A 24058-nucleotide genomic window follows, 5' to 3' on the forward strand; every position below is an offset into this window, starting at 1 on the left:
ACACCTGACCTACGGAAACCATGAGCTAATTAACACGTGCTATTTTAAGCCACTGACTTTGTGGTAATTTGTTACACAGCAACAGAAAACTAATAAACTGCAGAAACCCACAAAAGAAATATTTTTTGAAGGATTTGATGCATTCACTCTGGTCTCCCTTAGAACTATCTTCTAAATCAACTGTGCTTGTCTGAATGATTCATCTGTACTAGCAGTTAAAATCATCGGATAAGCTTGTTAAATTATAGACTGCTTGCTTCCTCTCCCCTCTCCGCCCCACCCGAACGAGAGTTTCTGATTCAGGAGACTTAGAGCCTCAGAATTTGCATTTCCCACAAGTTTCTAGCTGATACTGATGTTGCTGGTTTGGGGGGACCACATTTTCAAAACCACTGATCTATACCAGTTTATTTTCTAAACATTTTTGTGTCAATTTACACCTCTAAAGCAAAAGGACTACAATATGTACTTTTCAAATATAATCTAAAATAGTGAAGTCTTTGTGTTAACATTATGTTAACATTTTCTCCTGTCCCTCTATCCATCATCCGTATTTCTCTTCTAAAGAAACAATTATAAATAAATTCAGAAAACAAAACACAATGGGAACTCAAAATGGGAATTGATAAGAAAAGGGATCCAACTTTTCCAACATTTGAGTTGCGACCTGGTAGTAAAGATCCTAGACTACCACTAAAGTAGGGGCAAAATATCTGTGGCAAAAATAGTTATTCTCATTCTAGCAGTTATAATCTGCCAAAATGTTCCTTTGATGATATTTATAGTATCTCAACTGCAAGATGTCAATATTCTCTAGAAAGCATCTAATGGCAAGCTAAAATTTAGCTTGGGAAAATTAGTTGGCTTCTCTAAAACTAGGGGGACAGATAAGATGACCTGCAGGCCTTTGCAACTCTTTGTCCCTTGGCTTAATAGAATGGACACACTGGCCTCTTTTTCTACACACAATTAAATTTTTCTGTCTTTTCTACATATGGTGACCATATAGCCTCAACTTCCTCAGATAGTTATAGTTTCAAATATGCTATCTCATTGTCATAGCATGTGTCTGAATTTTTAACTTGAAAATATGGTCATCCATCATCTGTACACTTTTTCACTGTGAAGAATATAACTACAGTTAAAACTAGGCTACATATCCTCTGCCTTTAGGGTCCTCTTTAAATTTCCATGCCTTTGCTGACTGTTGGCCATGCATTTACACAGGAGTGGGAACTGACCCTCAAACTGCAGGTGAAGAATCCTCACCCAAGGCCTCAACCTCAGGGTAGGGTCCTGACATGACCTCTCCCATGGGCCTCTGAACACTTGTCCATTTGTTACTTATTCATTTGTCTGGCTGGTTAGAGTGGAACACTTGCACTATTATAGAGGAAAGTAGGAGAAGCCTCAGGATACAAAAGATAAATAGTAATAATAACAGCTCCCTGTTAATAAGTATTTACTGTGTGCCTCTCTCTACTTATATGTTGATGCAATTTATAATAAATGAAGTCCAAGCTGATCTAAAATCTGATTCATTTCAGTTTTAGCTCTAAGGTCTCTACTTATCAGATAAACTCTAATTTAGCCTTGGTACTTTACGGCTGGCTTCCAGATGTAAATTGTCTTCTCTGGAGACACTCCAACCTGAGTATGGTTACTAGATCATACAGATTTCTTAAAAAATGGCAAGTACCGTTTCATAGAGCCTACTGCTACATTACTTTCATTACTGGCTTCCCTGGTATTCAATTATTAATTGAATGTCTATGTCTACAATTGAAAGTCTATGTCTTTTGGCTGTTTTCCTCTTCTAGGTATGATCTTTTTAATATTTTCCAGTTGTTACCATTCATATTGTTTGGCCTCTTGATATAACAACTAATTTCTTCCTTATTTTTTTAAAAGATTTTATTTATTTGACAGAGAGAGAGACAGCCAGAGAGGGAACACAAACAGGGAAAATGGGAGAGGGAAAAGCAGGCTTCTTGCTGAGCAGGGAGCCCGATGTGGGGCTCGATCCCAGGACCCCGAGATCATGACCTGAGCCGAAGGAAGATGCTTAACCTACTGAGCCACCCAGGCACCTCTTCCTTATTTTTTTTAATGAACTCTATTTTTTAGAGTAGTTTTAAGTTCATAGGGAAATACAGCAGCAGGCACAGAATGCCCCATATACCCACTACCCCAACAAATGCATAGCTTTCTCCACTGTCTTCATCTTTCATCAGAGTGCAACATTTGTTACAACTGATGAACCTACATGAATGCATCATTATCACCCAGAGTCCATGGTTTACACTAGTGTTCACTCTTGGTGCTATACGTCCTAAAAGTCTGGTAAATGTATAATGACGGGTATCTACCATTATAGTATTATACAGAGTAGCTTCACCACTCTAAAAATCCTCCGTTTCATCTCTCTCCCTTTTCCAAATCCTGGCTGCCACTATTCTTTTTATCTTCTCCATATTTTGCCTTTTCTAGAATGTCATATAGGTGAAATCATGCAGTATATAGACTTTTCAGACTGTCTTCTCTCACTTAGTAATATGCATTTAAGGTTCTTGTATGTCTTTTCATGGCTTGATGGCTCACTTCTTCTTTGTGCTGAATAATAGTCTATTGCCTGGATGCACCATAACTTATTAATTCTGGGAGCTAATATATAAGCCATTAAAAAATTTTTTAAAATTCTTATACAACTCAATGGCAAAAATCAAACTGATTAAAAAATGGTCAGAGGAGGGGGGCGGAGCAAGACGGCAGAGGAGTAGGAGACCTGGATTTCATCTGGTCTCAGGAATTCAGCTGGATAGGGATCAAACCATTCTGAACACCTACAAACTCAACAGGAGATTGAAGAAAACAATAGCAACAACTCTCTGAACAGAAAAGCGACCACTTTCTGGAAGGTAGGATGTGCGGAGAAGTGAATCCGAGGCAGTATCTGGGAGGATAGACAGTGGGGGAGGGGGCCTCCGTTGGCTGCTTCTGGCAAGTGATAGAGCAGCAAAGCACAAATTCGGAAATTTTAGAAGTCGGCTCCGCTGAGGGACGTCGCTCTGGTGGCTAAGCGGGCGGTGGAACCCCCGCAGGACAGTGTGGTCTCAGGACCCTGGGGATCACAGAAAGACTGGGGATGCCTGAGAGTGGCAGAGCTCCCAGGTATCAGAGTGGGGAAGCCGGCTGCAGAGATGGAGCTGAGGAGTGGGCTCTCAGCTCGGGGTTGCCATAAACCATGATCCGTGGCACAGTCGGGCCACTGCTCCTCCAGCAGGGACCCAACAAGCGGCAGATCCAGGGAGACTCTCCTTCCTCCCCCGGGAGGAGCGGCGCGGAAGCACACCGTGGGGATCTGCTGGGTTTGGAGACTCCGCACAGGGTCGGGTGCCAGAGATAGAAATGCTTGGTCACAGGCTGGGTGAGCACGAAGTGCGGCCGGAGATGGGGAGACAGGAGTGATTGACTGCTTTTCTCTGGGGGTGCACTGAGGAGTGGGGCCCCGAGTTCTCGGCTCCTCCGGGGCGGAGATTGGGAGGCCACCATTTTCACTCTTGGCCTCCAAAGCTGTACGGAAAGCTTGCAGGGAACAAAAGCTCTGGAGAGCAAACCCCAGCAGATTATTTAGCCCCAACGGCAAGGGCGGGGCAATTCTGCCTCCGGCAAAGACATTTGGGAACCACGGCAACAGGCCCCTCCCCAAGAAGATCAGCAAGAACAGCCAGCCAAGACCCAGTTTACCAATCAATGAGAACGGCAGAACTCCAGCACTAGGGAAACACTGCGCATAGAATCCATGGCTTTTTTCCCATGATTCTTTAGTCTTTCAAAGTCAATTTTTTTCTTTTTTTTAACTTTTTTTTTTTTGAATTTTTCTTTTTCCCTTTTTCAACCAACATCTTATCAATCCCTTTTTTAAAAAACCTTTTTCTTTTTCATTTTTAGAGTCATATTCTATCCCTTCATAGTAGTTACCCTTATTTTTGTCATATATATATAAGTTGTTCTCTCTTTAAAATTTTGAGATACAGTTTCTTCTCACAGGTCAAAATATACCCTAAACCTCTAGCGTATGGCTTTGTTCTAGTCTCCTGCCTGATCACATTCTATCCTTTTTTTCTTTTTTCTAAAAATCCTCATTTTTCTTTTTTCAAACAACTTCTTATCAATTCCTCTTATAAAATTTTTTATAATTTTCATCTTTACAGTCATATTCCATCCATTCATCGTATCAACCCTTATTTTTGCACATATATAAGTTTTTCTTTCTTTAAAATTTTGGGAGGCACTTTCTTCTAACAGACCAAAATACACCCACAATCTAGTGTGTGGCACAGATCTATGCACCAGCGTGATTATATTTGATCATATTCTGTTTTTTTTTGTTTTGTTCTGTTTTTGTTTTTATCTTTTTCTTTTTTTTTCTTTTTTTCTTTCTTTCCCTTTCTTTTACCCCGGTTTCAGGTCTTTTCTGATTTGTTTAGAGTATATTTTCTGGGGACGTTGTTACCCTGTTAGCATTTTCTTCCTTCATTCATCTATTCTCCTCTGGACAAAATGACAAGATTGAAAAAATCACCTCAACAAAAAGAACAAGAGGTAGTACCGACTGCCAGGGACCTACTCAATACGGACATTAGTACGATGTCGGACCTAGAGTTCAGAATCACGATTTTAAAGATGCTAGGTGGGCTTGAAAAAAGCATGGAAGTTATTAGAGAAACCCATTCTGGAGAAATAAAAGAATTAAAATCTAACCAAGTCGAAATTAAAAAGGCTATTAATGAGGTGCAATAAAAAATGGGGGCGCTAACTACTAGGATAAATGAGGCAGAAGAGAGAATCAGTGATATAGAAGACCAAATGATGGAAAATAAAGAAGCTGAGAAAAAGAGAGATAAACAACTACTGGATCATGAGGGCAGAATTCGAGAGATAAGTGATACCATAAGACGAAACAACATTAGAATAATTGGGATCCCAGAAGAAGAAGAAAGAGAGAGAGGGGCAAAAGGTATATTGGAGCAAATTATAGCAGAGAACTTCCCTAATTTGGGGAAGGAAACAGGCATCAAAATCCAGGAGGCACAGAGAACCCCTCTCAAAATCAATAAAAATACGTCAACACACCGACATCTAATAGTAAAACTTACAAATCTCAGAGACAAAGAGAAAATCCTGAAAGCAGCTCGGGAGAAGAGATATGTAACGTACAATGGTAGAAACATTAGATTGGCAACAGACCTATCCACAGAGACCTGGCAGGCCAGAAAGGACTGGCAGGATATATTCAGAGCACTAAATGAGAAAAGTATGCAGCAAAGAATACTATATCCAGCTAGGCTGTCATTGAAAATAGAAGGAGAGATAAAAAGCTTCCAGGACAAACAAAAACTAAAGGAATTCGCAAACACAAAACCAGTCCTACAGGAAATCTTGAAAGGGGTCCTCTAAGCAAAGAGAGACCCTAAAAGCAACATAGACCAGAAAGGAACACAGACAATATACAGTAACAGTCACCTTACAGGCAATACAATGGCACTAAATTCATAAATTTCAATAGTTACCCTGAATGTAAATGCACTAAATGCCCCAATCAAAAGACACAAGCTATCAGATTGGATTAAAAAACAAGACCCATCGATATGCTGTCTGCAAGAGACTCATTTTACACCCAAAGACACCCGCAGATTGAAAGTGAGGGGGTGGAAAACCATTTACCATGCTAACGGACACCAAAAGAAAGCTGGGGTGGCAATCCTTATATCAGACAAATTAGATTTTAAACCAAAGACTGTAATAAGAGATGAGGAAGGACACTACATCCTACTTAAAGGGTCTATCCAACAAGAAGATCTAACAATTATAAATATCTATGCCCCTAACATGGGAGCAGCCAATTATATAAGGCAATTAATAACAAAAGCAAAGAAACACATCAACAACAATACAATAATAGTGGGGGACTTTAACACCCCCCTCACTGAAATGGACAGATCGTCTAAGCAAAAGATCAACAAGGAAATAAAGGCTTTAAATGACACACTGGACCAAATGGACTTCACAGACATATTCAGAACATTCCATCCCAAAGCAACGGAATACACATTCTTCTCTAGTGCCCATTGAACATTCTCCAGAATCGATCACATCCTAGGTCACAAATCAGGTCTCAACCGGTACCAAAAGATTGGGATTATTCCCTGCCTATTTTCAGACCACAATGCTTTGAAACTAGAACTCAATCACAAGAGGAAAGTCGGAAAGAACTCAAATACATGGAGGCTAAAGAACACCCTACTGAAGAATGAATGGGTCAACCAGGAAATTAAAGAAGAATTTTTAAAAATTCATGGAAACCAATGATAATGAAAACACAACTGTTCAAAATCTTTGGGATGCAGCGAAGGCAGTCCTAAGAGGAAAGTATATAGCAATACAAGCCTTTCTCAAGAACAAGAAAGGTCTCAAATATACAACCTAACCCTACACCTAAAGGAGCTAGAGAAAAAACAGCAAATAAAGCCTAAACCCAGCAGGAGAAGAGAAATCATAAAGATCAGAGCAGAAATCAATGAAACAGAAACTAAAAGAACAGTAGAACAGATCAACGAAACTGGGAGCTGGTTCTTTGAAAGAATTAACAAGATTGATAAAACCCTGGCCAGACTTATCAAAAAGAAAAGAGAAATGACCCAAATCAACAAAATCATGAATGAAAGAGGAGAGATCACAACCAACACCAAAGAAATACAAACAATTATAAGAACGTATTATGAGTAACTCTATGCCAGCAAATTTGATAACCTGGAAGAAATGGATGCATTCCTAGAGATGTATCAACTACCAAAACTGAACCAGGAAGAAATAGAAACCCTGAACAGACCTATAACCACTAAGGAAATTGAAGCAGTCATCAAAAATCTCCCAAAAAACAAAAGCCCAGGGCCAGATGGCTTCCCAGGGGAATTCTACCAAACATTTCAAGAAGAATTAATACCTATTCTTCTGAAACTGTTCCAAAAAATAGAAATGGAAGGAAAACTTCCAAACTCATCTTATGAGGCCACCATTACCTTGATCCTAAAACCAAAGACCCCATCAAAAAGGAGAATTACAGACCAATATCCTTGATGAACATGGATGCAAAAATTCTCACCAAAATACTGGCCAATGGGATCCAACAGTACATTAAAAGGATTATTCACCACGACCAAGTGGGATTTATCCGTGGGCTGCAAGGTTGGTTCAACATCCGCAAATCAATCAATGTGATACAATACATTAACAAAAGAAAGAACAAGAATCATAGGATCCTCTCAATAGATGCAGGAAAAACATCTGACAAAGTACAGCATCCTTTCTTGATCAAAACTCTTTGGAATATAGGGATACAGGGTACATACCTCAATATCATAAAAGCCATCTATGAAAACCTACAACGAATATCATTCTCAATGGGGAAAAACTGAGAGCTTTCCCCCTAAGGTCAGGAACACGGCAGGGATGTCCACTATCACCACTGCTATTCAACAGAGTATTAGAAGTCCTAGCCACAGCAATCAGACAACAAAAAGAAATCAAAGGCATCCAAATCGGCAAAGAAGAAGTCAAACTCTTTGTAGATGATATGATACACTATGTGGAAAACCCAAAAGACTCCACCCCAAAACTGCTAGAACTCATACAAGAATTCAGTAAAGTGGCAGGATATAAAATCAATGCACAGAAGTCAGCGGCATTCCTATACACCAACAAGACAGAAGAAAGAGAAATTTTTTTTTAAAAGATTTTATTTATTTGAGAGAGAGAGAATGAGAGAGAGCACATGAGAGGGGGGAAGGTCAGAGGGAGAAGCAGACTCCCTGCCAAGCAGGGAGCCCAATGCGGGACTCGATCCAGGGACTCCAGGATCATGACCTGAGCCAAAGGCAGCTGCTTAACCAACTGAGCCACCCAGGCGCCCAGAAGAAAGAGAAATTAAGGAGTCAATCCCATTTACAATTGCACCCAAAACCATAAGATACCTAGGCATAAATCTAACCAAAGAGGCAAAGGATCTGTACTCAGAAAACTATAAAATATTCATGAAAGAAATTGAGGAAGACACAAAGAAATGGAAAAACGCTCCATGCTCATGGATTGGAAGAACAAATATTGTGAAGATGTCAATGCTACCTAGAGCAATCTACACATTCAATGCAATCCCCATCAAAATACCATCCACTTTTTTCAAAGAAATGGAACAAATAATCCTAAAATTTGTATGGAACCAGAAAAGACCCCAAATAGCCAGACGAATGTTGAAAAAGAAAAGCAAAGCTGGCGGCATCACAATTCCAGACTTCCAGCTCTATTACAAAGCTGTAATCATCAAGACAGTATGGTACTGGCACAAAAACAGACACATAGATCAATGGAACAGAATAGAGAGCCCAGAAATAGACCCTCAACTCTATGGTCAACTAATCTTCAACAAAGCAGGAAAGAATGTCCAATAGAAAAAAGACAGTCTCTTCAACAAATGGTGTTGGGAAAATTGGATAGCCACATGCAGAAGAATGAAACTGGACCATTTCCTTACACCACACACAAAAATAGACTCCAAATGGTTGAAAGACCTCAATGTGAGACAGGAGTCCATCAAAATCCTAAAGGAGAACACAGGCAGCAACCTCTTCGACCTCAGCCGCAGCAACTTCTTCCTAGAAACATCGCCAAAGGCCAGGGAAGCAAGGGCAAAAATGAACTATTGGGACTTCATCAAGATAAAAAGCTTTTGCAAAGCAAAGGAAAGAGTCAACAAAACCAAAAGACAACCGACAGAATGGGAGAAGATATTTGCAAATGACATATCAGATAAAGGGCTAGTATTCAAAATCTGTAAAGAACTTATCAAACTCAACACCCAAAGAACAAAGAATCCAATCAAGAAATGGGCAGAAGACATGAACAGACATTTTTCCAAAGACATCCAAATGGCCAACAGACACATGAAAAAGTGCTCAACATCGCTCAGCATCAGGGAAATCCAAATCAAAACCTCCATGAGATACCACCTCACACCAGTCAGAATGGCTGAAATTAACAAGCCAGGAAACGACAGATGTTGGCGGGGATGCGGAGAAAGGGGAACCCTCCTACACTGTTGGTGGGAATGCAAGCTGGTGCAGCCACTCTGGAAAACAGTATGGAGATTCCTCAAAAAGTTGAAAATAGAGCTACCATAGGATGCAGTAATTGCACTACTGGGTATCTACCCCAAAGATACAACTGTAGGGATCTGAAGGGATACGTGCACCCTGATGTTTATAGCAGCAATGTCCACAATAGCTAAACTCTGGAAAGAGCCAAGATATCCATCGACAGATGAAATGGATAAAGAAGATGTGGTATATATATACAATGGAATATTATGCAGCCATCAAAAGGAATGAGATCTTAACATTTGCAACAACGTGGATGGAACTGGAGGGTGTTATGCTGAGTGAAATAAGTCAATCAGAGAAAGACATGTATCATATGACCTCACTGATATGAGGAATTCTTAATCTCAGGAAACAAACTGAGGGTTGCTGGAGTGGGGGGTGGTGTGGGAGGGATGGGAGACTGGGTGATAGACACTGGGGAGGTATGTGCTATGGTGAGCACTGTGAATTGTGCAAGACTGCTGAATCACAGATCTGTACCTCTGAAACAAATAATGCAATGTATGTTAAGAAAAAAAAAAAGAAGAAGAAGATAGCAGGAGGGGAAGAATGAAGGGGGGGAAATCGGAGGGGGAAACAAACCATGAGAGACGATGGACTCTGAAAATCAAACTGAGGGTTCTAGAGGGGAGGGCGGTGGGAGGATGGGTTAGCCTGGTGATGGGTATTAAAGAGACACGTTCTGCATGGAGCACTGGGTGTTATACACAAATAATGAATCTTGGAACACTACATCAAAAACTGATGATGTAATGTATGGTGATTAACATAACAAAAAATTTTTAAAAAATGGTCAGAGGAACTGAACAGGCACTTCTTCAAAGAAAACACAAATAACCAACAGGGACATGAAAAGGTGTTCAACATCACTAATCATCAGGGAAATGCAAATCAAACCACAATGACATATCACCTCACACCTTTTAGAATGGCTATCCTCAAAAACACTAGAGTTAAGAAGCGTTGATGAGGATGTGGAAAAAAGGGACCCTCATGCACTGTTGGTGGGAATGCAAACTGGTAGAGCCACTGTGGAAAACAGTATGGAGGTTCCTCAAAAAATTAAAAATAGAACTACCATATGATCCAGCAATTCCACTTCTGGGTATTTATTCAAAGAAAATGAAAATACTAATTCAAAAATATATCTGCACCCCTATATTCATTGCAGCATTATTTACAATAGCCAAAAATGGAAGCAACCTAAAGAGTCCATCGATGGATGAATGAATAAAAAATGTGATATATATACACAGTGTATTATTTTTCATCCATAAGAAGGAGCAAAATCTTGCCATTTGCAACAACATGGATGAAACTTGAGGGCAATATGCTAAGCAAAATAAGTCAGAGAAAGACAAATACCATGTATCACTCATATGTGAAATTAAAAAACAAAACAAAACAAAACAAAAAACAGAACACTGAATTTTTAGAAACAGAGAACAGACTGATGGCTGCCAGAGGCAGGAGGTTGGGGGGGGGCAGATGTGGAATAGATGAGGGGGGGTCAAAAGGACAAACTTCCAGTTATAAAATAAATAAGTCACGGGGATGTAATGTACAGCATGGTGACTATAGTTAATAATACCATACTGTATATCTAAAAGCTGCTATGCGAATATATCTTAGACGTTCTCATTACCAGAAAAATGTAACTACACACGATGATGATGTTAACTAGGCTTATTGTGGTGATCATTTTGCAGAATATATAAATACCGAATCATTATGCTATACATCCAAAATTAATATATATCAACTCTCCCTCAATAAAAGAAATAACTTTCACAAGATCCACAGATTCATAATTTTTTCTGTCCTGGGAAGAGAACTGCTACAATTCATAAACTGACTGGAAATCGAGAACAGCTTGCTATTCATTCAAATATTTACTGAAACATATTATGTGCCAAGCACTGTGCTAGTGCTGGAAACACGTCAATAAGTAAAACACTGTTCTTGCCCTTAAAGCTTTACGTTTTATGTCACAGGGGTTTTCCTTTTCAGGTTTTACTGCCAATGCTAGAGTTTTAAGTCCTTCCTCTTGATGAAGGGAACAGTTTGATTAGGAAAATCTGATAATCCAAGCAGGCTTTTTAGAATCACATATGCATGCATTATACTTAAAGGGAGAAGAAAGAAAAAAAGAAATGGTGTCAGACTAGGGGACTTAATCCAAGCTGGTGAAAGAGGAGCAAAAATGGATAAAAGCAGGGATATGTAACAGGCCAGAATAAGGTGGGACTCAAAACTGATTTTACCTGGACCCATGATTTCCTGACCTTAGTGTCATTTATATGATAAAGCAAAACTTAATGAACAAATCTGAGGGCAAAGAGTCAACATTCCTGAGCACATGTGGCAGTAAAAAATGTACAGCTGGAAAGGTTTCATTCAACCATCCTTCTCTTTCCTGCACACAGTCCTTAGCATTTCCCCAAAAGTAACCAGTTTCTTGGGACTGTTTAGATCATGTGCAGAACAGCATGGGTAGTTCCTACACCGATGATGCTTTTCAATACCAAAACAATCACTTGGAATTTGGTTAGTGGAATGCATTCCATTTTAGAAGTTTACTGTGACAATGTCGGAATGAGAAAGGAATGAAAACAATAAGTGGGACAGAACTCTTCCGAATACACTAGAGAACGTGTTTTTAAAAGGAAACATTATTAAAATATAATGAGAATACAATATGGAAATAGAATTCAAAATAAAGTTCCGGGTATCTATTATAATATCCCGATTCTCTAAGAGCTACATCTTTTTCTTTTTTTTTTTTTTTAAGAATTACATCATTATTTGCCCAGCATCTCAGAGTCTCTTCAACTAATGATATCACCACTATTTGTGTTTCAACCAATACAGAGTGGGGTCATCCAATACAGTATTAACAATATAGGAAGATGATTCAAAGACGTGTAGTGACAGAAATGGTGGACCAGAAAACTTGGGTCCTGGGCTCTGGCTCTGATGCCAATAATGATGGTAACAATGACAATGATAAATAGTTGCTTCCGATTTGTAGTCACTGACGGAGTGCGAGGCCTAATGCACTTGTAAGGCCTTTTCTCTCATGTAATCTCAACAACCCTATAAAACCTATTATGATATCATTTTATAGATGATAAACCTGAAACTTAGAGAGTGTCAGGGATTTATGCAAGGTCATAGCCAGGCTAATGAGGTAGAGTCAGGATTCATGCTCCTGCCTGACCCAAAGTCTGTACTATCCTTTTTTTTTTTTTACCACCAATAGATTATATCTATCAAGCTAGTGAAGTTCTATGGTCTCCTTTTGTCTCCCAGAAAAATGGAGGGGTTGGACCAAGTGACCTCTGGGGTTCCCTTTGGCTTTAAAATGTTATGAGTCCTTTGCTTCACTGTTGTGAGACCATGAGATTAGAGCTCTGTATTTCCCAAAGCCTCATCTTGCTTCTGTTTTATCCTGTTCTATATTCTGGAGAAATGGGGGTGGTAGGTCTATGATCTTATGGTCGTGGCCATTGTGCTGGTGCTGTAGACTATGGAGGAACGGAGATGGCGCTACTTTCATCTCACTGATCCGTACTCCTACATAAGCTGACCCAGTAGGTAAGCAGAAGCAGAAAGGAAAGAGGACCTCCAGGAGTCATCCCATAGCAGCACTCTTTTCCTGGACACGAAGGATTCTCAAACTTTCATTAGACACCACTCTCACCTGAGAAGTTCATTTTTCTCCTTGGTCATCTGAAAAGGGAAGTGCTGATTTCAAAGGGAAACATCCTGTGACTGAGGTTGCCGCCCCAGAGTTGTATTCTCTGAGTTGAGAGCTATCAGGATGGAGAGGTCTTTGCTGGCTTCTGACATCTGGTGGCTCTACACTCCCCCTTAGCCAGGGAAAGCAAAAGCAGAGAACCCTGTGGAGCTTTCAGACTTATGTTTTCCTCTGGGATTCCCCTCTATGTGGAACAAATACTTCTCAGACAAAGAAAGCAAGTTCCCATCTGTTACAATTTGGAAATTTCCAAATTCCCCCCATTTATGTTGTGTTTGTTTTGGAAAACCCAGGAGATGTCCACAGATATATGGAAGTCTCCTGAAGGGTGTTTTGACAAGATTGCAAAACTGAATCACAGCAAAAGTCAAACTGCAAGCAAGCTTTTATTTTTAGGCTCTATGCCAGACCTGAACAAACAAAACAAGCAGAAAATAAACAAGAACAGCAAGTTAAAAGGTCCAGTCAGCAATCTCATTCAAACTCTTTATCTACAGCAGATTGGGAGGACCACCTCCAATCAAAATCCAAAGTTTAACTTTAAGCTACTTATAAATCTAAAACCATGGTATTACTCGCTTACTAGAAATTAAAACCAGAGAATCTTTCATTGTAAGTTGAGTGGAATTTTGAGCAAAGGATTGCCTTCTCATAGGAATGCCTAATGGTAAGACAAGAAACATAATCATTAACGTCTTTACCAAAATCTACAGTGTCCCCATTTTTAAAAGTCTGAACTATAGCTGAATTAAATTAAATTTCTGTCCTAGCGGGGCGCCTGGGTGGCTCAGTCCGTTAAGCGACTGCCTTCGGCTCAGGTCATGATCCCAGGGTCCTGGGATCGAGCCCCGCATCGGGCTCCCTGCTCGGCGGGAAGCCTGCTTCTCCCTTTCCCACTCCTCCTGCTTGTGTTCCCGCTCTCGCTATGTCTCTCTCTGTCAAATAAATAGATGGAATCGTTAAAAAAAAGAAAAAAAAATTTCTGTCCTAGCTTCAGTGCTAGTTGCTGGGGATTAAAAAGTGACTGATACCTCCACAGATACCATATTCTTGCAGAATATGATAGCCTAGTGATGCATTCAGTCAAGCATTCAAATAGATAAACGCTGCTCAGTTTGACAATGAATATAATCTACCCATTAAGCCCACAAATATTTATCCAATGTTTATTATGTGCCAGGCACTGGGGTAGGGGCTAGAGCAAGGTGAAGAACAAGCCTGATGTCAGAGATCCTATACTGGGAGGGTTAGCATGGGGGAAGTCCTCACTGCCAGGGGAGGACTCACAGGGTGACCTAATGTAGTCTGTGCCTCCTGAAAGGCAGAGCAAGGTGTTGGCATGAAAGGAGATGGTCGGGCAAATGAAGCCCAGAGGAGAAAGCTGTAGGTGGAAAGTTGGGAATCCAGAAAGAGAAAATGAATTCAATGAAAACAGGAAGGAGGGAATGAAATTGGCAAGGCATTCTTTATAGTTTAAAGGAAGTCCAACTCCATTCAATAAATTACTCATTTTCTCATTTAGTGCTAAACAGAGACTATACAACTCCCAGTCAGAGCTTATGATCAGCATATGTTGGGTTACCATAACGAATTAATGAGAGTACAGCTAAATAGAAATAAATCAGTCATTTCAGTTGATCTGTGCAACTTACCAGATGTTCTGAAATACTAAAACTATGTAAAAACTACTATCACTGATTTTTTTTTTTTTTTGGAACCGTAGTTGGGAAACACTGTCCTGACAAGTTAGTGCCTGGAGCATCAGAATGATGGGTCAGGTATGTTCACTGAGCAGAAAGTGTTCTTGTCCTCAAAACGCCACGCATGTGGCCTTCTTGCCAAATGAATTATTTGTAAGATAATGGAACAGCTCCATACTACCATAATACATTAAACAAACCTTTCTTTAAAACACGCTGTCTTCTCCTCCAAGTGACTTCTTTTGAGTTTACTTTTTCCTTCTCCAGGACAATTTTGGCCTCAGTACTGAGCCAGAGGTCAGAGAGCTAAGAAACCCTCACCTTGTTTCAGGGTTAAGTAGGAGCTGGGGGACTGGAACCAGTCTAGGTCAGACTGATACAGAAGACAGATTTGTTCAAGTGACACTGGTTATGGAACCCAAAGAGGATGAAGGAACCAGCAACACCTGTCAGGCTGAAGCAGAGAAGCCATGTAAAAAGTAGCTAATTAAAGCCCATTAATTCCTCTGAATAAAAAAAAAAATCACATCTAGGACAATCCACATTGCTTTCTCGGAAACGACTTAGAATAGCTCAGCACATTGGCCTGTGGGATAATAACAGTAAAGGCAGCTGATTTGCCAGTTTCTACCCACTATGGGAAGCCAGAAACTCAGTAGTCTTTCTCTAGTGAGGCCAGGACATGTTGAAATGCAGCCATTTCCTTTTGTGTCCTCATCTCAGGGCACTGGGCTTTTGTGTGCTCTGGCCAACAGAAAAATACGGTCAGCTGTTGATGCAGTTTGGTTCTCCCCATTCTGCTGCTGTTCCACAGTGTTCCGTTCGCCCTCTAAGACATGGCCAATATGATGAGCTTTCTAGGACCACTGAACTTCAGCAAAAGAGGTACTCTTGTTCCAGGTTTTTACAGGATGTACTGACCTTTTTGCCCCTCCTCTCTCAAGACAATTATTCTTATCAAAAAGATCACACACACACACCATCATTATAAGGAAGGAATCTTTTTCAGAACTTGACCCCCTCACTAGCTCAGAAGCCAGAGACATAGACAAGAATAGTTTCTGAACTGTCCCTATTAATACTCTTTACAATTTCTTCCATTTTTGCTCTTTTAGAAATAGGACTAGCATCAATCAGATTAGAGCTATCCACCACCCGAAGTTGGATTGGATTGAACAGAAATGAGCCATGCAGGGGAAGAGATCTTGAAGCCAATGGGAAAAATGTGAAACTTGGGATGAAGTTAATCAGGCCCATATTACACTTGACATTCTTCTGTATTAAATAAAGGTCACTTCCTTCAAGATACTATTTTGAGCAAAAAAGATTTCTGCAATTCTGTAAGACTGAAGTTAATTAAACAGCATAGCAAAAATGGAAAACAGATGTCACAGGACGTTTTAAAAAGATTTTAATGACATTCAGCCTATTTTCTTAAACTCATTTGCAGTTGCTATCATTCCCTGTACTTAAAGTTCATGAGTTGTTGGAATGGGAGGATTCATATCAATTTCATATAAATGGCAGTACAGAAGCGATTCAAAGAGAAATACGGTTGGGGGAGTCTTGCAGAGGTTTTGTTTTTTTTTCCCCCCTACACAACCTAACCAGCTCTTTTGGCTTAAACTCTTGAACTCTTTTAAATTAATGTTTTCCATCTTTCAAAAGAACTTTCCATACCACCAGCTCTGACTCTAGCTTTTTTTATGGTCCTTTCCGGTAGTCTCATGTTCAATTATCTTAAAAGCACCTGCAAGGTTAACTAAGAAACTTAATATTGTCAATTCCAGCTCAGGGAAAAACCACAGCATGGTGAATTTTTTTGAGATGGAAGTCATAGTTAACTCAAGTACAGACACCCATGGTTAGACTTTCAACATATCTTCAGATTATGATAATCCAAAACTCAAAATTATAAAGTTTTCTTGAAATAAGTAAAATTTCAAATTAGGATGAAGAAATGAAGCAGGTTTATGATCTTAAAAAGTGCATTCATAAAAGGGAAATGTAGAACTGTAAGAGTGACCAAATAGGGGTTCTTGAGGGTCTTGTCACTGTTTTTCTTCTAATTTATCTTTTAAAACATCTTTTGGGATGTTTCCCAGGGTTTGAGGCCATCTGATGATTACTGACATATGTCCCCAGTAGAATGACAAAATTTACAAATACTTTTTATATAGTAAGCCCCATCTAGTGTAAATGGCACGTACCATTTTTAAAGTTCCTACAGACATGGTAATTATGAGGAAGCAATGAATTATTACGCTGTCTTGCTGTTTATATAAGCATCTTCATGCAACTGCAAACCAGCAGTTGTTTTAAACTGAAACAATGCTCTCTGCTAAATCAGGGAAGAGATGACATCAATAAATGCTACAAATCTGAAGCAAAGGGACAGGGAAGAATTCTAATGACTGCAGGAATAACACAGACCTGAAACAAAAATTCACACAGTAGGTGGGGATGCTTATCTTGGGCTTGCTTCTGGTGATGCCTTTCACATGTGTGGTGGGGAGGCTTGCAGCTTCTGTATTAATTATCTTCAAAACGGGCCATTTTGCCTGCCTGGACTTTATGCTTGAAGGCCTTCTACTTGTTTTCTAAGAAAGCTCTGTAATTCAAGCTATTTGTTCAATAAACAATATACCCATTACTGTTGTCATTAGTAACTTGCAATATCCTAAGTATTATTTACAAAAAAATAAGAGTAAATAATGAAAGCTAAAGTAACTGCTCTGCAATTAGCTGGGGTAGGTGCCAGCATGTGGGGTAAGGAGGGTCCACATGGGGAGAGACTGGAGGCAGAAAGACCAGTTTGGATGTTATGGGAATACTTGGAAATGAGATGTGGGGGCAGCAGAAATGGAATTGCTGGAAAACATACATTAAAGAAGCAAAATTAGGGATGCCTGGGTGGTTCAGTCAGTTAAGTGGCTGCCTTCAGCTCAGGTCATGATCCCAGGGTCCTGGGATCGAGCCCCGCATCGGACTCCCTGCTCGGCGGGGAGTCTGCTTCTCCCTCTGCCCCTCTCCCTGCTTGTGCTCGCTCTCTGTTTCTCTCTCTCTGACAAATAAATATTTTTTTAAAATTTAAAAAAAAGAAGCAAAATTAAAATGACCAAACACTGTGGACTGTTCATGATACTTGTCACCTACAAGTCTCATGAATGTCCTCTGTCCTCCACAGAGGTTCCTTCAGTCATCCTGCATTCTTGAGGTAGCCCTCCCAACCCCCATGGTCATGTCATTTTTCTATGTGTGTGTCTTTTGAGAATGAGATCTTAGTTATAAGAAAGGGATTCTTGAAGCATACTTAATTCCAAACCCTCACTAATAGCAAGTTCTAAGTTTTCCTTTTCCTAATCAGTTTCTGGCCACAAATCAATGAAAAATGCAAAGTGAAATGACCTTGTAAGTTGAGGCAAAGGACAAAGGTAATGTGGTTTAAAAATGAGAAAGAACGGTCAGATTCTTTCCATGCCTGGAATTCACTGATGCTACTACGCCTCCGAGCAGACCTCATGGTCAGGAAATGTGTTAGGAAACAGATGAGCCACACAGCTGTTGCTGTCTCTGGTCAGCATGCTCTGCGTGTTTTGCTCAGCCCCAAACCACTGCCACAGCATCTCAGAAAATAATGCTGTCCTTGGTTCTTTGAAGTGAGACTAATAAACTTCCAATAAGCTATGCTCTTTTGAAGGCTTAGGCGTATGGGCTGAATCATTCCTTCTTTCCCTTACTTGGTCTTCTTGGTCTGTTTTATCACCAAGGGAGGGTCACTACAGACACAGGAAACAAAGAGTTCTACCAAACAGGTTCTTTGTAAAGCTAGGCATATATCTAGGGATTGACAAAACTGCCCCACAAGAGTGGAAATAACCAGCATCTCACTGAGGAATGGAGAAAGGAGATCAGGGAAAACAAAGTAGTGTGCTTTTGCTTTACTATAGAGCACCTTGTTAGCAAAGAAAATTCCTAGAAAAAAAAAATTGGTATCTGCCATTTGTGTGATCCATCAAGTAAAGTGAACCTTCTGTACATAGAGAAAATATTTTCCAAACTCCTCATTACTAACTGAGCCAACAATTTTCTTCTAATGTGCCTTAATCTTGCAAGTGTGTTTTCTTTAGTTTCTCACTCTACAGATGTCTTCTCCATCTGGCACTCAAAAATATTGTTACTTGCATACAACTTTATTTTTAAAAAATTCCCAAATATGTTTTATATCAACAATCTTTGAATTATCTTAGAGATTTGAGCATCTGGTTAATTAGTCTCCATTCCACTGTTTGAGGACTATTGATAAATACACTCAATGTTTAACCCTATTCATTTTGTAGGTCAGTTTAAGCGTTCAAAAGAAAAGGGAATAAGAGCTGGTATTCTATTCTGCATGCACAGTATCTTATATAACAAACAGGAAACCAGGTCATCAATTTGCATATTCCACTTGTGCTCCCAAAGGCACATAAAGCTGCCTTCTGAAAGAATGAAGTTTAGAACAACACAACACATAAAAATGCTCTTTACTCCACTGAACACCGTCAGATTAAACTCCCTGTTTCCTATCTTTGAATGTTTCATATTTGGTGTTACGAACCGTTCCATCCCCCCCCACCGCTCTTCCTTCTAACGGTCTGTTCTTCCCTCTTGGTCTCTCCATCATAACTGACAGCACATTCCTGACACCACCAAGGTCACTGGCAAATGGAAGCATGAACTTGAGGGCAAGCTCAGTGAATGTTCTTAAACATGTTGTGGCAGATGATGTTCCCCTGTTTGTTAGCTCCCTAATGGCCATCCTGTTCCACCCAAGTTGAATTCTGACGTTTTCAGACAGGACATGGAGAATCCTTTGAATATCAGGCCCTCTTCAAGCCCCAAGAATGGCTCGGGCTTAGCCAGCCATGGTGATTCCATTTCCCTTTGCCATATACTCACTTTCCTATCCTTTCTTGGAACCAAAAGTGGACACAAGACATAGTTGTGGTCAATGACACTCAAGGGAAAGTCAGCTGGAAAGGATTTTCTTCAGAATAAAATAAACAGAGATGCACAAAACTTCTTGCCTCTGCCCCATACTTCCTGGTCTGGAGAATGGTGTGAGGACATGGCATGTGAGCAGCTGCAGCCATCTTACAGACATGAGGGAAAGGCCGAGAATCCAAATGCACTCTGACAACTCAAAGCTTCTACAATGGGCCTATGCTGCCAATATGTATATACTCTATGTGTGTGTGTATGTGTCTGTAATATATGCCCAAGTGTGTATATATAGCAAAACTAAGGCATATAATTATTAAGGCAAAAATTTCATGCTCACAAAATGATGCTATTTTTGAGGAAGGTGGAAAGAAAAATTGCAGCAATGAATAGAGCCAAATTAAAAAGTAGTCAGAGGCAGACTTTCCACAGCAGAGCTCATCCACTGATACCAAATCGCTGGAGAGTTTGTGGGTCATTCTCTGCTGTTTCCTTTCAGTAAAGTTTATGTTAATCTATGGAGTATTACTCAAATGAACAGCTGTTAGTAGGAATAACTATTTTTCACATAGTAGCAATAAAACTAATCACAAATGTGGGTGATAAAGGCGAAGGGAAAGAAAATCAGAGTCAAAAATGATAACAATGAGCCCCTGCTTTTCTAGAAGATACTTCCAGCAACCACAAGGAACAAAGGCCTAAAGCTGAAATTTACTGTTTCTAGCCCTCCCAAAAATATTTTCACCAACATGACTCCTGATTGTGTATACAGTGAGGCAGTCTACTAGAAGCATCCCAAAACAGTACCCGATGGAAAGAGGGACAGAGAACTTTAATAATGAGAGAAAAGGAATTTTAAAGTCTGAATGGAGGAGTGCCTGGGTGGCTCAGTCAGTGAAGCATCTGAGTCTTGATTGTGGCTCAAGACATGACCTCAGGGTCATGAGATTTAGCCCCGAGTCGGGCTCCATGCTGGGCCTGGAGCCTGCTTGGGATTCTCTCCCTCTCCCCCTGCCCCTCCCCCCACTCACATGTTCTCTCTTAAAAAAAAAAAAAGAATAAAAATTAAAAAAAATAATAAAGTATGAATTGGGGCTGTCAAACTACTGATTAGCCTTGTGTAAGCAGGATGTCCAGTTGGTTCCCTCCACCTATTGAACACAGATAACTTTCTCAGCTAAAAAAAAATCAAACACCAGGACTTACACCATTGTTTAATATTTAACCTTAAAACAGTAAATACTGTTTTTAGAAATAAGTGAGTTGCTATAGTTCATGTTGGTCTTCCTCATTAAAATTTGAATTCAAATCCTAGCCACAATTTTGAAAAATGTTCCAGAGCTTATGATTTTCTTTTTTTTTTTTTAAAGATTTTATTTATTTATTTGAGAGAGAGAGAATGAGAGAGAGTACATGAGAGGGGGGAGGGTCAGAGGGAGAAGCAGGCTCCTCGCTGAGCAGGGAGCCCGATGCGGGACTCGATCCCGGGACTCCAGGATCATGACCTGAGCCGAAGGCAGTTGCTTAACCAACTGAGCCACCCAGGCGCCCGAGCTTATGATTTTCTAAGCATAAAACTAGTATCTCAGAGAATGAGGATTTAAGATTTTGCTAACAACAATAGTATCACTGACTAAAACATTTCACTTTTGCTTAATTGCTAATGACTGAAGAACACTAATATTTTATAATTAAAATTATGACTAAATGTACTCATCTCATTGGTCGAATTTTTCAACAAATCTCAAAAATTTTTAAAAATGAATTAGTCAAATAGTTAATAAAAGCCAGCTAATATTCAGCACTTGCCTACTTAAAAGGAAGGGAAAATATATAGTAATCATCCATAAGTAGTAAATTTATCAAGTTTTAGGATCAGGAATGAAAATATTTTGTATTTGAGTTAAATAATTTAACAGGTTAAATCAACAGGCTCTGGTTCAAGACGGTGATATAGTAAGATCCTGAACTTACATCCTCCCACAGACACACTGAATGTACAGCTACATATGGAACAATTTCCTCTGAGAAAAACCCAAAAGCTAGCTGAGCGACTCCTACACATCAGACAAATCAGAAAAAACCCACACTGAAGCAGGTAGGAGAGGATGATATACAATCTCACTGGACTTGCCCAGCCCTAAGTGCAGTGACTGTGATTGGGAAGGAGCTCAAAACCAGGAGCTTCTCCCTGAGGAGCCAAGAGCTTCAACCCCTTGTCAGGACCCTAACTTTAAGACTTGCACCTGAGTGAGCCCCCAAAAGCTAGTTTTGAAAACCAGTGGGATTCACATCCATGAGATCTACGAGGCTATAGAGAACTGAGAAACAACACTAAAAGGGCTCTCTCAGGGACACACCTCTAGGGGCCTGTTACCATATTCTCCAGAGATGGAGGCTGGTGGGCTCCATCTTTAAAGTCTCCCGCTGCCTCATTCCAGCTTACTAGGATCGCCCCAAAAGGAGCTTGTACTCTTTGGTGCTTTTTTATGGCTGCCACCAGGGGAGATCCCTTGATCACCCAGTCTGGTGGCCAGTGAGACTTATGTTTGCGGTTCCCACAGACCTGTAACCAATGGAAAGAGAGTTCTTAACTGGCCACCACCCCCAAGCACAACAAGAGGCAACAGACTGAGGAGCTCAGTGTCTCTATGAAAGAGGCTGATTGGCTTATCTTCGTAGCTGCAGCTTGAGGGGCAGTCTTCTCATTAAACACACAACTAAGGGCCTACTATAATCCTCTACAGAGACTTCAGAGGGCAGCTACTATCTTGGCATTCTCCCTCTGCCATGCTCCAAAGTGCCAGTATCTCCAGAGGGGAACCTTTGCATGTGTCTGGTGCCCCAGTTTCTGTGGCTGCCAACCAGGGAATGCACCTTGACTGCTTAGTTCTGGTGGCCAACAGAGTATGCGTTCCTTAGTCCCACAGAACTGTAACAAATGGAGAGACAGTTATTGGCCGGCTGCCACTCCCAGGCTACTGCACACACAGAAGACTAAAAAACATCCCTAGTCTTTCTGTGAAAAAGACATATCTGCCTGTCCCCGGAGCCTGGCCTGAGGGGTGGACTTATGGTTTAGTACACATCTCAGGGCTACTGAGATACCCTCAGGAGATAGAGGCTGTGAATGCTTCTTTGTGTTCTCTCCCTGTCTTACACCAGCTCACTGGAATCTCCTGGAAAGGAGCTTATACACGTATCTGGCATCCTGAGTTTCCTGTGACTGCTGCCCAGAAGACACCTCTAGAACATCTAGCTATCACGGCCGGAAGTGACCTACTCTTGAAGTCCTGCAATACTGTACATATATTTCCCTACTTTAAAAGTTGCTGCCTGAAGTTTTGGCTTCTAACCAGCCTGAATGTAGGTGCTGACGAATATCCATCCTTTTGGGACACCGACAGTCTTGGATACCCTCAACTACTGGCGGCCACTAAAATAAAATAGGCTTGGACAGAAACAAAGGCTTGAGAGACAACCAAGAGCTAGGGTAGGGTTAATAATAAGGTTCATCTACATGAGGCCACTCCTGCAAGAATGGGAATGGTGCCTATTTTGTCTAATGAATAAAAACCTACAGAGAGACAAAGAAAATGAAGAAACAGAAGAATACTTCTAAACAAAAGAATAAGATAAAGCCTCAGAAAAAGTCCTTAATGAAATGGAGATAAATGATTTACCTGATAAAGAGTTCAAAATAACTGTCATAAAGATACTCACCAAACTCAGGAGAGGAACGGATGAATGCAGTGAGAACTTCAACAAAGAGAAAAATATAAGAAAGTACCACATAGAAGTCAGAGCTGAAGAATACAAAAACTGAACTGAAAAATACACCAAAGGGGTTCAACAGCAGACTAGATGAAGCAGAAGACAGCATCAGTGAACTCAAAAATAGGGCAGTGGAACTCAGCCAATCAGAGTAGCAAAAAGAAAAAATAATGAAAAAGGGTGAAAATAGCTTAGGGGACCAGTGGAACATCAAGTGGACCAACAGTCACATTATAGGGATTCCAGAAGGAGAAAAGAGAAAGGAGAAGAAAATTTACTTGAGGAAATAATGGCTAAAAACTTCCCTAACCTGGGAAAGGAAACAGATACTCAGATTCAAGAAACGCAGAGAGTTCTGAAAAAGAAGAACCCAAAGAAACCCACCAAGACACATTATAGTTAACTGTCAAAACTTAAAGTACAGAATCTTATAAACAGCTTGTTGCATACAAGTTGGTAAAGGTAGATATACAGTAAAATTCAGATAACTTAATGTTCCAAAGGTGATGGATTAATCACTTACAAAGCTAGTATGAAGATTAAAAGACAAAATTAGTAAAAATAACTATAACTACAATAATTAATTAAGGGATACAAAAGATGTAAAACCAAAACCAAAACATGGG

The 24058-nt window shown here is 40.1% G+C and overlaps 1 protein-coding gene across 3 annotated transcripts in view; it reads right to left on the reverse strand.

Moving 5' to 3' along the window:
- Nucleotides 1-24058, reverse strand: part of PALLD (palladin, cytoskeletal associated protein) — a 386227-nt gene that overhangs the window by 150454 nt on the left and 211715 nt on the right. The window lies entirely within an intron of this gene.

Source organism: Neomonachus schauinslandi, chromosome 2, assembly GCF_002201575.2.
Source record: "Neomonachus schauinslandi chromosome 2, ASM220157v2, whole genome shotgun sequence".
Lineage (NCBI taxonomy): Eukaryota > Metazoa > Chordata > Mammalia > Carnivora > Phocidae > Neomonachus > Neomonachus schauinslandi.